We start from the raw sequence: 15964 nt of genomic DNA, 5'->3' as shown, positions 1-15964 counted from the left end.
GAGGGGCTGGCTGTGGGGTGACAGGACCATGTGGGGTGTGTGGGTGTGTGAGCAGTGTCCTGATGCTCCTTCGGTTTCTGTGCCAAGAGCAGATAACCGGACAGGCTGTGGATGAGCCGAGCTGGTGCCAGGCTGCCATCTACCCGGCGGCCATTAGGGGGCATCCGTGAGGTGTTCAAAAGCCTAAGAAGCAGCATTTCCCAACAGAGGCTTCCAAAGGAGAAAGCAGAGTTTTATGATGGACCTGAGTGGAGAGCGGCTGCAGTGCCCTGCCTCCTCGTGCCAGAGCACCAGGCTCTGGGGAGCAGCTGGGAACACGCTTCCCCAGCCCCCCTCCCCAGTGCAAGCTGTCCTGGGACACGGGGTGCTTCCCTGCAGGAGATCTCCAGGAGGCCCGAAGGGTGAGAGAGCCAGCTTCATTTTCCGCCTCCGTCCAGGAAGGAACAGCCCCTGGAGAGGGCATTTCAGGACCTGGGACTGGGTGGAGCAGCTGTGGGGGCAGACCGCACCCCGAAGCGAAGGCCCAATGGGCAGCTTTTGTAACGGCACAGAAGTTTGAAAAGGCTAAAGCAAGGGACGGTGGCCCCTGGCACACATGCTCCTACCTCTGCAGAGAGCCCACGACTGTGATCTCCAGCCAGTATGTTCCTCAGGGACCCTGAGCCACAGAGCATTCGATGCCACATGGGTGCAGTGGGGAAACCAGCTCCAGACGGGAGATGGAGAAAACATCCCAGCTATATGCTGTGCAGGAACTAATCAAGGGGCAGGGAACGGGGGTGTCAATGAGAGCTGCACACTCCACAGCTGGTAGCACAATCAGGCAGCCTGATCACCAGGTGCTGAGTAGCTGGTCCTGCTGGCCTCTCTTGCTGCATGTCGCCTAGGCACGCTAATTTCCCCTGTGACTGGAAACCAGCAGCTTCTGAGGGCCCAGGCATGCAAATTAGCAACGAGTTCATTTAGCTCATTCTTCTCCCCTACAGGTGGAGCCAAGAATATGAAGCATTTGGGGAGGGCTTCCGAACCTCGGACACCACTTAAAGAAGCGCTGCTCACATCCTTGCTCAAGACAGTATCACTGGGTGCTGCCTGTCTGGGTTGTTTCGCCTCCCTGCACCTTTTAGGGAAGCTGCTGGTAGCTACAGCCACAGGAAATCTGGGGGACAGTTTGCAGTATTGGGCAGGGTGGGGATGTCTGTTAGAACTTGCCAAGCCAATGAATGCAAACAGCACACAAATACAACAAGCAGGCAGTGTCTCCGCTCTGGCTGGAAGGGTTTTTCAGTCAAATTAACTTTTTATTTCACCTGCTCTTGCTTTCCCTTTGCAAATCCTTAGCCACCGTGTGCAGAACCCCTACTAGGGGGTGTAAGGATGTGGGTGTGGCCACAGAAAGAAAAGGGCATCTTCCATGTTGGACAGCGGGCAGTGGCAGAGCACACTGTGGCTGGCTGGAGCACGCGGCAGGCTGTCCATGCTGTGCTATGGAATGTTTAAACAAACGAATGGAGCTGTTAAACACAAGCTCTCCTTGCCTTTGTGAGAAGAACACCACATGGGGCAAGGAGTGGATGGATTTGAGCGTAATCAAGAAGAATTTTCACAGCAATTCCAGACGCCTGAACTGCACGTACCCAGCCAGCAAGGATGGATGGTCTGAAACCACCATGAGAATGAAGGTTTGGGAGCAATGTGGAAGGGGTCTGGAAGCATTTCAGACAGAGGTTCGTGGTGTTTATGTCTGCAATGTATGCAGACACGCTGAGCGTGCCAGGAAAGTGGCTTTACTATTAACCATAGCTGGTACAGCCAGAGATTTATAATAGCTTCCAGCTCTCACCTGTGGACAGCACGGATTGTGACAAAGTCCTAGCACAGTTCAAAGCATATTGTGTACTTAGGAAAAGGGAAACCTATGAAAGATCCCTGCTCTGCACAGAGTACCAAAGGCACAAGGGATGGAGGAGTGAGGTACAGACGTGAAGCTAAGATGCCAGTGTTGCAGTTTGGGCCTTAAGCGATTCCCTGCTCAGGGACAGCCTGGTGGGGTGCTGCAGTGAGCAGTCGCTCAGAGCCTGTGAGTGGCTGATTGTACAAACCTGTACAGCAGTGCAGCCGGCAGAACTGCAGGGGAAGCGGGGTGGGAGGGGGAGAGCTAGAAAACCACATGTGAGGGCATCAGGCAGGCAGGAGGATGGGAAGGATGAGCATGGGATGAACACATAGGCGCACATCAGGCAGGGCAGAGAAAGAGCACCCAAATCTGCCACAGACAGACAGCCCAGATTCCTGGGTGGGAGGTGTGGACATGAACATGGGTACAATGATTGTCCAGTGTTGGGCAAAAGTGCAGAGTCTGCCTAAAGGACAACCATTCCGTACAGCAATGCAGGCAAACAAGACCTGTACATGCAATGAAGGACTTCAGTGATAGCTCTAGTGATGAGGCATTTAGCATTAATTCCATGCAGCAACTGATACTGGCAGACAAAAGTTGGCCCATTTCACTTAGTGGCATGCACATTACATACAGTTTGGACACAGGTGCTGAAATGGATGGTGCTCCCACAATTGTGGTGCAATCTGCCAAACAGACTTTCACTGATGTAGCAAACCCATGTCCTGAAAACACAGTGAACTGCCTGGGTCAGCAGTGGGAAGATATTGCCATATAACAACAGAGACGTAAACAACACCTTTACCCAGGTTACAGGGGGACAGAACACTTATCCAGCAGATCGAGGGATGTGATCATTCCCCTCTATTCAGCACTGGTGAGGCTTCATCTGGAGTACTGTGTCCAGTTTTGGGCCCCACACTACAAGAAGGATGTGGATAAATTGGAGAGAGTCCAGCGGAGGGCAACAAAAATGATTAGGGGGCTGGAGCACATGACTTATGAGGAGAGGCTGAGGGAACTGGGATTGTTTAGTCTGCAGAAGAGAAGAATGAGGGGGGATTTGATAGCTGCTTTCAACTACCTGAAAGGGGGTTCCAAAGAGGATGGATCTAGACTGTTCTCAGTGGTAGAAGATGACAGAACAAGGAGTAATGGTCTCAAGTTGCAGAGGGGGAGGTTTAGGTTGGATATTAGGAAAAACTTTTTCACTAGGAGGGTGGTGAAGCACTGGAATGGGTTCCCTAGGGAGGTGGTGGAATCTTCTTCCTTAGAGGTTTTTAAGGTCAGGCTTGACAAAGCCCTGGCTGGGATGATTTAGTTGGGTTTGGTCCTGCTTTGAGCAGGGGGTTGGACTAGATGCCTCCTGAGGTCCCTTCCAACCCTGAGATTCTATGATTCTATGATTAGGCTGGGGGTCAAGCAATTGATTGAGGGTGAGACACAAGTTGTTTACTGTAGAACAATTCTTGACTCAGAATGTCACAACATTAGTGAAGAAATGTGAAGGTGTGGTTCCAAAGACTGGTTATAAAAAGTCACCATAAGGGAAGATGCACCACAACCTGTCCTACATGCAGCCAGGAATATGCCATGGTCCTGAGAAACACATTACAGAAAGGACTTCAATGCGTCATCTCAGTGGACACAACGGAAGAAGTGGAGTAGCCAAGAAGATGGGTGCACTCCCTGGTGATGGTGGAGAAGGAATCGGGAGCTCTGTTCTTGTGTTTCGACCCCAGAGAATTGAAAGCCAGCATGAGGAAGGAGCATTATCACTCTCTAACCAGACATGAAATCCTAGAGAACATTGAAGGTGATGTATTTTTCACCATTTTCAATGCATGCAGTAGGTCTTGGCAAAGTCTTCTGACCCAAGAGTTAATGATTTTGCCCATTTAACACACCTTTGGGCAGGCACTGTTTCCAACATTGCCCGTTTGGCATTTGCTGTATACCAGTGGACTATTCAGCAGCTCCTGGATGGTGCTGATGGAGTCAGGGTGTCAATATCTCATATGGGCACTGTAACAGGGTGGTCACCCCACTCCTGCCCTGAGGGGGTTAAAGCAGCCCTGGAGAGGGCTGTGGTGGAGAAAAGCCAGGCTGATTGGGGGAAGCAGCCACAGGTGGGGCCACGCCCCAATCAGGCCACAGCTGGCCCTATAAGAGGGCTGAGGACCAGAGGCTAAGACACTCTCTCTAGCGTCTCTGAGAGAGAGGGGCCTGGCTGCCTGGGAAGCAGAGAAGGGTACCTAGGGTGGAGCAGTGCTGGGGAAGGGCAGAGGGAGCTGGGGAGCTCCAGCCTAGCTAAGCCCCAGGCTGCAGGCCGAGTTAAGGGCCCACAAGGGTACTGGGGCTGCAGAGGGGTGGCCCAGGAATAGGCAGACGCAGATGGCCCAACCCCCCTTGCTGATGATGAGGGGTTTATAGACTGCGGTCTGCCCCAGGGAGCGGGGGCTGGATGGGGACTGGCAGTAGGCACTGAGGCAAGGTGGAGATTGGGGGTTGGGGGCTCCCCTGGGAGGGGAGACCCAGAGATGGAGGGGTTACTGCTGAGGCAGACCCCTGGTATACAAGGGCGTGGGTCTGGGAAGGACACGGGGGCCAACAGCAGGTGAGGCATCAGCCGGCAGAGGGTGCTCCGGAGCTGAAAAACAGCTAATTCCCTGGACAACCAGCAGGAGGCACCGTGCTGCTGAGTCGTCGCCCCGCCACAGGCACCACGAAACATAGACACGGTGATAGGCTTGCACAAGTCCTGCAGGTTGCTGAGGACAATGGCCTGAAAGTGAATAAAGTAAAACGCCAATTCCAGAAAAAGGAACTCTTGTGTTTGGAGGAAACTCAAGAAGAAAATGGTGTCAGGCCAGATCCTACAAAGAATACAAGTTACCCTATGAATGCCAGGCCCAGACAAAAGAAGGGTCTACAGAGGATCCAGGGTGTGGTGAATCGATTGGGAAATTCATCGACCATCTGACTGCTAAAGCGTACAAGAAGGATACGGCTCCAGGGTGTGGCATGGAAGTGGACTGAGGAACATGAGTCTAAATGCAAAAGACTGAAAAGATTACTCACCAGTGCACCTACAGAGTGAAATGTTGTTGTGTCCTGGCTTACAAGAAGTTCTACAGATGTCTCTGAAGATGGCCTAGGAGCTGTGTTATTGCAAAGAAAAGACTGTGCCAGGAGACCTGTGCATACTCACCCAGAGCCTTCCCAAACCCAGATATCTCAATGTCATTGGTTTTATAAAACAAGATGGATGAGTAGAGCAGCTGCTGCAGCGGTGTGAGGATAGGAGGATGGCTGCATTGGCCACAGGACAGTAGTGGCAGAGCAGACTTCCATCCTTGGATTATATTATATTTACACAGGCTTGGAAGGATTCAATTTTGATCAGTAAATGTCACTTTCACTGTATACACACAAATCCACACAATGGATTTCCATGACTGATAATCACCATTTACAGAGAGGCAATGTAAGAAACACGCTGCATAAGAACTTCTTAGAGTTTGATTTCAGGATATCTACTTTGGATAGCTGACATGTGATGTTGACAATTTGTGGTTTAGCTGTTTTGAATCTCAGTGTGTCTACCATCATTAAATAATTACTGTCTCACTCCCTTCATTTCTGATGCCTCAGAATTTCCTGCAATTGTGAAAATGGAAATAGGTACAAACTGGGGAAAAAATGGTTAAAACCCATAATTTTGCACACCTGTGAAAATTTTAATGACTAACAATAGAAAAAAAATGCTTAAAAATACATATTGATATTATCCATTGAAATTATAAAATAAGAAAAATGGAATTCTGCTGAGCCTATATTTAAATACAAACAATGCAGCATTCAAAACAAAAGGGATCATTAAATCATCCAGTCTTACCTCCTGGATACACAGGCCAGAAAATTTCATCCACTTACCTCTGTATTGAGTCCAATAGCTTGTGTTTGGCCGAAACAACTCTTCCAGAAAGGTGCCCAGTCTGGATTAGCAGACACCAAAAAACAGAAAATCCAGCACTTCCTTTGGTAGTTTGTGCTGGGGTTAATCACGCTCACTCTTAACATGTGCACCTTATTTCTTATTTTAATTTGACTGGGTTCAACTTCCAGCCATTGGTTCTTGATCTGCCTTTCTTCACTAGATGAAAGAGCCCATTAACACCCACTGTTTTCTCCCTCTGAAGATGCTGATACTCGGTGATCAAATGACCTCTCTGTGTTCGAACCAGATTGAACTGTTTACGGGTACTGTGATGGGCCAATGGGGATGGACCAATCCCTGTGGCCCAGGAGGCCACTCCCCCTTTCCCCTGCCGTGATGCTCCAGGTGGAAGAGCCAGATAAAAGGAGGCAGCCCAGCTCAGTCGGGGCGGGCTACGGAGGAGGAAGGACGTGTACTGCAGGTTCCTGCAGAGGTGCCTGTTACACTCCAGGTGGTAGAGCCCCTGGACCCAGACTGTGCTGCAGGCGACTCTCTGACTGCCAGGGAAGCCAAGCTGCCACCAGCTGAGGAGGTGCCCAGGACGCAACTTGTGGTAGGAAGTGACCCAGGGAAGGTACTCGAAGCTGATACCTGAACTCCTAATAGGCAGTTCCCTGGGTTCATAGGGCCCTGGGTTGGAACCCAGTGGAGAGGGCGGGGCCAAGTTCCCCACCACACCCCACAGGCCACCAGGCATGGCCGCTGTCTGCTCTACATCCCAGTGCCATTGGAGAGGACAGGCATGGACCTTTGACTCCAGTGTAGACGTACCCTAAACCCATCAGTGTAAGGCATTTTCTGCAGTCCTTGAATCATTTTTGTGGCTTTTTTTCTGCACCCTCTCCAGTTTTTGAACATTCTTTTTACAATGTGGACCCCAGAGCTGGCTGCAGCTGTGGGGGAAGTGGGGTGCTCAGGAGGAATTTATGAATCCTGGGTTGTTGACCTGGTTATTGAGATATTTTCTGTACGACTGTGGCAGGAGGTTTGTTGCATTAATGTTGGTTGAGTTTAACAGCAGGCTGCAGGGAAACACACAGGAAGCCAGGAGATAATCACCTATCTGCCAACAATCACAGGACAAGGCAAGAAGCCAGCAATTGGATGGACAACATGCCACCCCCATAGAGTTCACCAACATTGGGTTGAGGCAGCAGGCCCAAGGCTGGGAAACTGAGAGGTGAAGGACATCTGGGGGGATAAACAGAGCCAGAGCCTCAAGCAGAGGAGAGACACAATTCTGGGGAACAGACAATCACCCAGATTCCAGGATCTGGGTATCAAGGAAAGGAGGCCGGTTTAGGGTCTGTGCTGGGGTCAGCCAGCCAGGCAGATACACCTTTTGTTGTTTTAAAATCCTTTTCTCTTAAACAGTGCTTTGTTCCTACTGTTAAGATTGAACAAGCCTTGGTTTCAGAAGGCTGTCCGGTCACAGCGCCCAACGGGAAGACCCACAGGTACCAAACCCAGCCTGATCTGCATGTGGATACACCAGCTGCTGTAGCCCAGGGCCTGGGCTAGGAGCTGGAGAATCACATGATTCCATCCCAGGAGAGGAAAAGGCTCAAGGCCTGAGAGCTGACGGGGTGCATTCAGAGAGACCCCGGAGGGGCAGAGGGGCAGCCAGCCCTGTAGCTGGGACAGCAGTATCTAGTTCCGCTCTCCCTACTCCCCTCTTTATACACCAAGGTTACCATTAGCCCATTTTGCCACAGCATCGCACTGGGAGCTGGTGTTCAGTTGCTTGTCCACCATGACCCCTAAGTCCTTTCCAGAGTCCCCATTTGTAGGTATGGGCTGCGGGCCTTGTGCCTAGATGTGTCACTCTGCATCTGGCTGTGCTAAAACACGTTTTGTTGGAATGGGCCCAGCTTACCAAGTGACCCAGCTCACGCTGTATGACTGCCAGTCGTCGCCATTTACCACTCCGCCAATCTTGGTGCATTCCTCCAATTTCATCGGCAGTGATTTTTTCTTTGTGACTTAACAAGAACAGTAACTCAGTTCCCTGAGTCTTTGCATCCCCTTGGAGATCTCCTTCCAGGCATCATCCACATTCCCTCTCCCCTGAGACTGGACAGTCCTGACTGCTCTTAAGAACATAAGAACGGCCAGACTGGGTCAGACCAAAGGTCCATCTAGCCCAGTGTCCTGTCTTCTGACAGTGGCCAGTGCCAGGTGCCCAGGGAGAATGACCAGAACAGGGAATCATCCAGTGACCCATCCCCTGTCGCCCATTCCCAGCTTCTGGCAAACAGAGGCTAGGGACACTCAGAGCATGGTTTTGCATCACTGCCCATCCTGGCTAATAGCCATTGATGGACTGATCCTCCAGGAACTTAGCTTTCTCTTTTTGGAACCCTGTTATAGTTTTTGCCTTCATAACATCCTCTGGCAAAGAGTTCCACAGAATGATTGTGCTGTGTGTGAGGAAATACTTCCTTTTGTTTGTTTTAAACCTGCTGCCTGTTAATTTCATTTGGTGACTTGTGTTATGGGAAGGAGTAAATAACACTTCCCTATTCACTTTCTCTGCACCAGCCATGATTTTATAGACCTCTAGCATATCCCCCCTTAGTCGTCTCTTCTCCAAGCTGAAAAGTCCTTCTCTTACTGAGTGTTCTTGCTGCTCCAGCGTCTATGCCTGGGGCTTGGGCGTTCCTTAAACCACATTACTGCATTGCCAGCATTGAACGGACCGCTCAGCCTATCCCTGCCAATCTGTTCAATTGCTGGAAGATCCTATTGCCTGTGTACTTGTTGGGTCTATTTGGGTTTGATTGAGCAGCTGAGGAAACCTGATCCGTACCCCACCCTGGCTCCCTTTCCATCAGCTCTTTTCTCTTTGGCAATACCCTCTTGGTGTTTGCTGGAGAGGGGGATTCCACCAACACAAGGTTATACTTGGTAGGTCTAGATCTGCAGCCGAAACAGTACGTGTGTAATTGGAATCTCACTATCTGTGGTGGCAGGTCCGTTACAGATTGCACCACCAGCAAGGCTTGTCTTCACAGCACAGCCACCAGGAAAGCACTTCAGTGGATGCAGGCCCAGGTCTCGTCCAAGCACCGGGGGCTGGACTAGATGACCTCACATGGTCCCTTTCTGCTCTACAGTTCAGTTTGATTCTATGCCTATTCCTTTGCATCAAACCTCAGCAGAGAGAGGGTCTTATAGCCAGCAGCCCACATAGGGGATATGCTACCCAGGCACCATACATCTTATTTCTCTTCTCCTTCTCCTTCTCCATTTTACTGGTATCTCTGTGGTGAGAGCTGTTCGTGGGGTTTCCTTCCTCTCTCTCCATAGCACAGGTTGTCTGGGATATTCTCTGAGAGTTTTCATGTTGCTATTTTCATACTTCTGCACGCTGGCCATGTACTTTCCAAATGGTGATTAAAAGGTGCCATCACTTAAAAATGCACTGGGCTTGTGTGGAGTATAATTTTCAATAAGTCAAATACAATGTTTACTGGAACACTCAAAAGTTCTTTTCAATCAGCACTGATTCTCTGCCAAGTTTTAGCTTTCTGCCCCCAGCAATTTCTGCAGAAGAGCTGCTTAAAAAAATGTGGAAAGTTGTTTTATGTTATGAAGAAAGTGAATTTTTATTATGGGGAAGAGTGGATTGTTTTTCACTTTTCACACTCAGAAATGACTGAATTGTAATCAGAATCCAAACAAATCGCTTTTGGGCAGCAACTAAGCCTGGAAAGTATGAAGCCAAAGGTGAAAGTTTTGGAAAGTTGTAACAAGTCTGGTGGAGGGCTATTCTGCATGAGAGCACGAAAGAGTGGCAGGGGCAAGCTAGAAGCCAAGTTATGTTTTATCTCACTCAGGTGGGGGTAAAGTAGAAATCAATTAAGGGTGGAATAATCACAAGTAAATCAGACTTAGTTGTTTTAGCAGGAACTACTACTTAGGCTTACATTGTAAACGGCTATAAATGAGTACGGTTATCTACTGTATATTACCTACTAGTATCGTAATTAAACTCCCTCTACAGGTAACAGTTTACATTGATAAAATAACAGAATTTTGAATTACAAACTCTGCATTAAAGCATAAACCCCAACATTGTACGTTCTGTTGTCAGTTTCTCAGTTTTCAGCCTCTAAGCCCAGACTTTGGAGGGAGAGTTCTTAGGATGTTTAGTTATATCTTGAGCAATCCTCTTGTGCAATCTTTGTTTACGGTTTTAAATTCCATCTCAAAGAAAGACGTGTTCCTTGATACGCTATGGTGGCTTCTTGCTGGAACTTCCCTCCACTCCTTTCTGGCTTCCAGTCCCTCTGCTCTCTGACAATTGCTGTTCCCACATGCCTTAAGATGCTGTCCGGATGTTTTGTTTTACAGTCCTTACTATCTTCTTACTCTCACTGCAGCTCATTTCCTCCATATTTCTTAAGTCTATTTCCCTTTCATTACGGTTCCTGGTTTATTACATTTAGCCTTCACATTTCCTTCTTCGCTTCCCCCCACTGTTTTCGAACCATGGTTTTCTAGTCATTGCTTAGGTTACTTAGAGACTATTTAGTCATTTTCCTTTAGTTTAACTGCACTGGTTTTCCTTTAACTTTTCCTCTTTCCCCCTTCGACGGCTCTTTCCTCTTGCTAGGTGCTGCCCCTTTGTGGCTGTCCTCACTGTTCCTACTTCAGCATCTCTGGTTTTTCTATCCCTCCGGGACTGGACTGTGTCCCTTTCAGATCTGTTCCTGGCACCTCTCCGACAATGCCATGTGGCCACTGGCTCCTCACTTCTGCATCCCTTCTTCTCTGGTACCAGTTGCTGCCTTGCTGGCTACAGGCCTCTCTCCCTTGCTCCCAGCATGGGGCAGCCTCTTCAGCCTTCACCAGCCGTTTCCATCGATGCCAGTTTGGCCTGCTTGAAGCCGTTCCAGGGGGTGCTGCTGCCTGCTTCCCTCTGCCGTTTTTTTCCTTTTACATCCCCACCCTCTTAAAAACCATCCCAGGCTCAAGTTCCCCCCACTTCAACTGCCGAGGAATCCTGGGAGTTCTTCCGACCACCACAGAGCAGCAGTTTTGGGTTTCCTCCCATTTTTAAAAAGCAAACAAAACAAACCAACACCCCCATGAGGCTGCTTCTGAGCAGCCAACTTGCACCGCTCCCATTTCTCTTTTGACCCAACAGTCTCCAATACAGGTGGGGCATACATTATGAGCAATTGAGTAAGGGGGATTAGAATGGAAATGCTCAGACAACCTTACCTCCAAGTGTTTTGCTCATGCTTTAGCTTATATCTACAGAACACGGGATCTCTGCAGAAAAGGCAATAGTGCTTGTATTGCCTTTCCAGCAGATTCCTCCTGGGGGTGGGGGGAAAAGGCAAATCACACACTGGGTCCTGCTGTCACTCACCCCTTATGAACAGATCTCCTACTCTGCCAGGGCCACTCCGTGGGCTCCAGGACCCAGCGTCGGAGAATTCAAAAGTCATTAATTTAGCTTAAAATCGTGGGATTTTTTTTTAAGATAACGGATGTTGGGTCCGTTCATCAGCCTGTTGGTTTCTGAGCCCTCGGGGGTTATGTTTCCCAACTTCTCTCTGCAACCATGAGGGCTAAAACCTCACTTTTTACAAATTAAATCTGAGATTCTCCCACAGTCCCGGGACTCCAGGAGTTGGAGCTTTAAGAAAAGCTCCAAATATCACAAGATTAGTGATAAAATTGCTAGAGTTGACAACACTGTACATCAGGGGCAGTTCCATGGAGATGCCTTTCTTTGTGCACGGCAGGTGGGGGACATGGGGGTAAGAAGGGTGACTATACTCTGCTCTAGAGAGAAAAGCATATAAAGACCGTAGTCACAGAGGCTCAATTTGCAACAGGCCATTACAGAGCCAATTGTAACCCAGTCTGGAAAGACAGGAGATTAACAGAGATGTGGCGCCCCGGGCAGAGGCCTGCCCTGCGGTGAGGTGACCCAGTGTCAGAGCAGGAGCCAGAAGCAGTGTTGGGTCAGATACCAGGAGGTGAGAGTCTGAGACAGCCCAAGAGTCAGGGGAAGCAGTCCTAGGCAGGGGAACCCAGTTGCATGGACCCTTCCTGTGCCTGTGCTTGGTTTTAATAGAAGCTGGGAACCAATCAGGACCCCCTGCATTCTGCCAATCAGATCCCAAGACTCCAGGAGGCAACATGTGATAATGTTATCGAATTGTGAGACAAATAAGGCCCATTGAAGCTGCCATTGGTTTGCGGCTTTTGGCTTACGTAGATATTCCAATGTCATGAGATCCACTCACCGCTGGGGCGCCTCCATGTTGCTGCATCTAGGGATTAGCTTCACTCTGGCCCAATGCCCCTTTCTACTGCACACCCTGCCGCTGTTCTTTCCATCACTATCTGTAACTCTGTCTGCATGGTTTGACCCTCCGGCCAGGTTGCCAGCTGGTGAGGTGGCCAGGTGCTCTGGAGGTATTCTCAGAGTGCTGACAGCTCAGGTTCTGATACGGTGTAAATTTGTCCAAATGGTATTTTGGCTTCTGGCTGCTGCACTATTGGGCAGTCATAGTCCTGGTGCGGTGGTTGGGTTTCTGCATTCTTCTTTTCAAACAAATTGGTGTAGTCGTGGTATTTTGGGGGAGTTCAGATGTAGCTCCATTGGAAGATTCTGCCTGGATAATTGCCCTCACCTGAGCCTCTCGAGGTTCGAATTCTGGGATAGGATCTACCAGTGCTGCTGACAAAACTGCAAAGGAAAACAGAGTCCCTGTGCTTGCCACCACATGAGTGGGTTGTGGAGGGCCAGCCAGGAAGTACCGAGGATCAGGGGAAAGTGTGGAGAATGGATCAAGCCAAATTGTAATGTTCACAGTGCCTCTAATTGGTCTTTAATTTCTCCTTGCAGGCCCCACCGGACTGGTACAGCTGTGCCACCTCACTCAAGTCTGTATCAACGGTGAGCTGGCAGAATCGTGCATCAGAGGAGGTTACGGTGCCCTGCCCTGCCTTAGGGCGGCCTCCCTGGTTCAAGCTCAGTGCGGATTGTCAAATAGCACCGAGATGGCTTGGAGGAAGGCGTCCCAGTTCAACAGTACTGGACTGTCACATGCCAAGAAGGAGGATGCCTAGTCTCATGCTTCCCCGGACAGCAGCTGACAACCAGACTCACCTTTGCAGGATCAGTAGTACAGGACTGAACATGCCTCATGAACAGGAAGCACCACTGATTTATAAAATCCCAGAATCGTTGGCGATTACCATCAAACTATTCCTGTGAGGGGGAACAGGCCTGCAAGAGCCGTGTCTGGAGAACAGCGTTTTCACCACGCAACTGTGTGACTTGCTCCAACAATAGCTGGTTCTCCGAGGTCATCTGGATGACCCAGGCCTGCAGAGCTTGGATGTCTCCCTGAAGGCAGGCAGCCGCCTCGAGCATGTCTGGTGCTCCCAAAGGGTTAGCCAGGTCCATTCTGCTGGCACCTGGCCCACTTCTGTGGCTTAAGTGGCCCCTACAAACTGTCATGACTGTGGTCTGACCTAGTGGTCGGAGCAGGGGTCGGGAGTCAGCTTGGGTCAGATACCACATCAGAGCCTGAGACAGGCCAGGGGGCAAAACCAAGAGAGTCAGGTGTCAGGCGGGGTCAGGTTACCAGGAGAGCAGCAGCTATTGCAGGGGAAGCAGTCCTAAGCAGGGGGAACCCAGCTGTATGGACAACTTCCTGTTCCTGTGCTTGGTTGTGATGTTATTGATATAATCTGGGACCATATAGAACATGGTTGCAACCAAGGTCCTGTAGTGGCACCAAATCTTATGTAAAGGGGGTCATATAAGGTGTCTAAGACCAGGTTATGGGTTGCTGGTTATGATTATGCTGTCTGGGTGCATGTGTCATTTTGTAGTTGAAGTTATGAGTATTGGCTCTGTACTGTCTGTATTTCAAATTTGTGCTGTGCTTCTGGGTGACATCCCAGACGGCCCATTAAGGACCATCAACTATACAACTGACCCATTGAGAGAAGGCAGATACGCCTTGTAACTCAGCAAAGTATGCAGGAACTTGCCCATGTGACTCCAGACTCCATTTTGCTGTAATTTTCCACAGTAAGAACAAAGAAGGGTTCTTACACCTGGAAAAGACTATAAAAGGCTGATGCCTCATCTCCATCTTGTCTTCAATCCTGCTTCTTACCTCTGGAGGGACTTTGCTACAAACTGAAGCTCTGAACAAAGGACTGAATGACCCATCCCAGTGTGGGATGTACTCCAGAGACTTGATTTGAACCTGCAGCTAATTCTATCACTGCTACAAGCCTGAACTAAGAACTTTGCCATCACTGTATGTAATTGATTCCATTTAACCAATTCTAGCTCTCATCTCTACCTTTTTGCCTTTATGAATAAACCTTTAGATTTTAGATTCTAAAGGATTGGCAACAGCGTGATTTGTGGGTAAGATCTGATGTGTATATTGACCTGGGTCTGGGGCTTGATTCTTTGGGATCAAGAGAACCTTTTTCTTTTATTGGGGTGTTGGTTTTCATAACCATTCATCCCTATGACGAGTGGCACTGGTGGTGATATTGGGAAACGAGTGCCTAAGGAATTGCTTGTGTGACTTGTGGTTAGCCAGTGGGGTGAGACCAAAATCCTCTTTGTCTGGCTGGTTTGGTTTGCCTTAGAGGTGGAAAAACCCCAGCCTTGGGCTGTAACTGCCGTGTTTTAAGCGATTTTTTCCTGAATTGGCACTCTCATTTGGGTCCCACCAGAACCGCATCGTCACAGTGGCGTAGTCGTGCTAGGATCCACAGAACTGAGTCAATTAAGCTTTGGGTCAGAACCCCACACTATCCAAATTTGAAGTTTTGGGATTGAGAGTTTGGTTGGTTAAAGATCAGTGACCATGAGCCAGAAAACATCAGCAGAAGCAATGAAACGGCAAGCCTTGAGAGACAGCCTGCAGTTTGAACATGAGCAAAAACTGGCAGAAATTCGAATGAAAGAGAAGCAAGCCTTGGCCCAGCTGGAGAAAGAGGCTGCTGAGAGAGATAAAGAAAGAAGCTGATAAAAGAAAGAAGGATCTTCTGGCTGCTGAGAAGGAGATGGCTAGACTCCAGCTCCAAGTCAAAAAAGCAATGGAAGAACAGCAGAAACTGTATCCTCTTGAAAACCAGTTTGTAACTGTGTTGATATGTGGTATTACTCTGGGCAGTTTTCCGTATTTAACCAGTTTTGCTATGGCCAGGGAGAGGGGGATTCTAACCTGGTGGGTAATAGCTGTTTGTCTGTGCCAGAAAGCAGTGTGTCTGTGAGTGGAGTTTCTGAATGTCTGTCTGATGTCTCAGAAGGAAGTCTGGAGTTAGATCAAGAGCAGAAAGATCTCATGGGTGAGGAAAATGTTTCTCAGGAGCAGATTAAAGTAAATGGTCAGTGGAAGCCTTAACTGAGGAAGGAGAGGGTAGATTTGTAATGGGCGATGGATCGGTGGCTAGTGCAGCTTGTAGAAGTGAACCTGAAATGGGTAACTGATTTGCTGGAAGTAGCTCAGAGTCGTGAAAAAAGCAGCAGCTTTTCCATTGGGAGTGGCCATATGCCTGGTGAGAAAAGTTTGGAGGAGCCAAGGCAGCCTTGTGAGCCGATGGTTTTGTCTAGTCAGCAGTGTGGGAAGACAGGGACAGTGGAAGATGAGTGTCCCTGTCCCTTACCTGTGTCCTGTGTGGAGAAATGTGACAGTGAAGGGAATGTGCCTGTGTCTGTCAATACGACTTGCCTATGGAGGAAGCAACCTCCGTCTCCAAGCAGTTGTCTGTAACAGCCCTGTGTGCTGGGACAAGGGAAGTGAAATCCCAAGCTGTGTGTCTGGGGAAGGAGAATGTGTCTCCGGCTCTTCTGTGTCGGTGGAGCAGACAGAAGGTGCCTTTCAGCCTGTGATGGTTGAGAATAGTGCAGTTGTCTCAGAGTTGGTTATGGATTCAACTAAAGCCCAGGAAGGGAATGGTCCTGAGTTTGTGTCTGTTGGGGAGAATGGCAGGTTGCATCCAGTTAGTGTCGTAGCAAAATCCCAGAAACCAAACAATTCTGGTGCTTGTAGTTTGCCAGT

The sequence above is a fragment of the Mauremys mutica genome, chromosome 19 (assembly GCF_020497125.1).
Source record: "Mauremys mutica isolate MM-2020 ecotype Southern chromosome 19, ASM2049712v1, whole genome shotgun sequence".
NCBI lineage: Eukaryota > Metazoa > Chordata > Testudines > Geoemydidae > Mauremys > Mauremys mutica.
This window is presented reverse-complemented; position numbering follows the sequence as displayed.